The following is a 1,948-nucleotide window of genomic DNA, read 5'->3' as shown; positions in this document are numbered from 1 at the left end:
AAGCTTGTGAATGTTATGCTGGGCTTCCGTTTAGAGCAAGTTGCTGTGGCAGCCGATATTGAAGGTTCCTTCCTATAGGTCAAGGTTGATCCCTGTGATAGAGGTGCTCTGAAATTCCTGTGGTGAGAAGACTATGAGTTCCTTGGAGAACTGAATTTCATGATAGAGGTGCTCTGAAATTCCTGTGGTGAGAAGACTATGAGTTCCTTGGAGAACCTACTGAATTTCAATGGACATCTCACCCGTTTAAGCCCACCTCCTCCCCTTTCTGTGCAATGTTCGCCTTACGAAAGACCGTTGAGGACTTCGGCTCAGGCTATGCCGTCTCAACCCGCAGCGCAATAGACCACAGTCCATACGTTGATGACTGCTTAAAGTCATTTCCGGACTCTGTGACAGCTAAGTGCTTCGTTAACGAGATAAGTGCTTTGTTCTCGAAGGGAGGTTTCCGCATGAGGAACTGGTCTTCCATCGATCGTAAGGTATTGTCAGCCATTGACCCAACGGAACTCACGTTCGGTGTGGGAAATTTAACTACGGACCTATTGCCAATGTAGCGTGCCCTAGGAGTGCAGTGAGATACGGAATTTGATACACTTGTGATTGCTTTTAATTTACCGTCGAAACCGCCAACATGCAGAGGCGTTCTTTCCTGTATATCTTCACTGTATGTGTTGCAACTTCATATATATTTAAAATTGCCTTCAATCTTGTATGACTGCCTTCCCGGTTAGCAATTCAAAAGGACCGCCCTTTTTGAACTCGTGGAATTGAACTCTATTGCAGTTTTGCAAGACATCCATATTTTCCGTTTTCCTTACCGCGCAAATCGTTTTTACCGCTTTGGTTATACTATTTTTGTACCAAAACCTTGGGCTGGTATATATTGTTTTAATTCATGAGTTTGAGACGCGGTTTCGGTCACGCGTTGACTGTTGATCCATATCGGCTTTGCATGCCTTTTGGAGTACCTCACCGTTTGTCGAAAACCGTTGAGGTTTGTAATTTTGTATTTCGTGTAACCACTTTCATTTTTTATAGTACAGCACATTTGCGTAGCCATTCGTTCGGAGTTTTGCCGGTTTGGTTGCTAACCTTGGTGCTCGTTGCTCAAGAATGCGAAACGGTCGTTACAGTATGATCCCCTGGGCTTTGTTTCTCCATAGTTAGTACCAGGCAAGTGTCTACTGCAATCCCTGTGCAAAAGTGGTCTTGGTTAGGACGAGCCGTTAAATGACACCGATCTCACTCGCTGGGATAATTGGTTGCCTAACCTACGTAGCCTCCATAACTTGCGATTTCCTAGGTGCATAAAGCCTAGGGAGGTTGGTGGTACTCCACACGCCGAACTTCATGTATTTTGTGATGCATCGGAGACCACATATAGTGTTGTGGCATATGCCCGCTTCATGGGGGACACTGAAGTTTCTGGCTGTTCGCTTCTATTCTCGAAGGCGCGGGTGGCCCCCCTCAAGTCCGTTTCGATACCAAGATTGGAGTTAACAGCCGCCTGCTTGGCAGTTCGAGTAGCAGATTTAGTTGGAGCAAGTACAAAAGACTACTTCCAACGTACTGTGTTTTGGACGGACTCCATGATTGTTCTGTACTACATCCACAACGTATCTTCCAGATTATGTCCCCTTGTTGCAAATCGCCTAACAGTCATTCGTGATATGTCACCACCCACTCAATGGAGGCACGTGTCATCGGAGTACAATCCAGCTGACATCGCCTCTCGAGGGACATATAACCTCGATCCACTGCGTAGATGGTTAACGGGACCCAGATTTTTACTCGAACTAGAGAGTAAATGGCCTCCACAGCCTCGATTGACGCAGCCCAATGGTGTCAAACTGAAGAGTCTTGTAGCACAAGTTAACCGATTGAAAGAAATGATGTTATGTGCCAACTAATGTCTCGGTTCTCTTGTTGGATGAAGTTACAGAAG

The sequence above is a fragment of the Opisthorchis viverrini genome (genome assembly GCF_000715545.1).
Source record: "Opisthorchis viverrini unplaced genomic scaffold opera_v5_301, whole genome shotgun sequence".
Lineage (NCBI taxonomy): Eukaryota > Metazoa > Platyhelminthes > Trematoda > Opisthorchiida > Opisthorchiidae > Opisthorchis > Opisthorchis viverrini.
Note: the sequence above shows the minus strand (reverse complement) of the source record.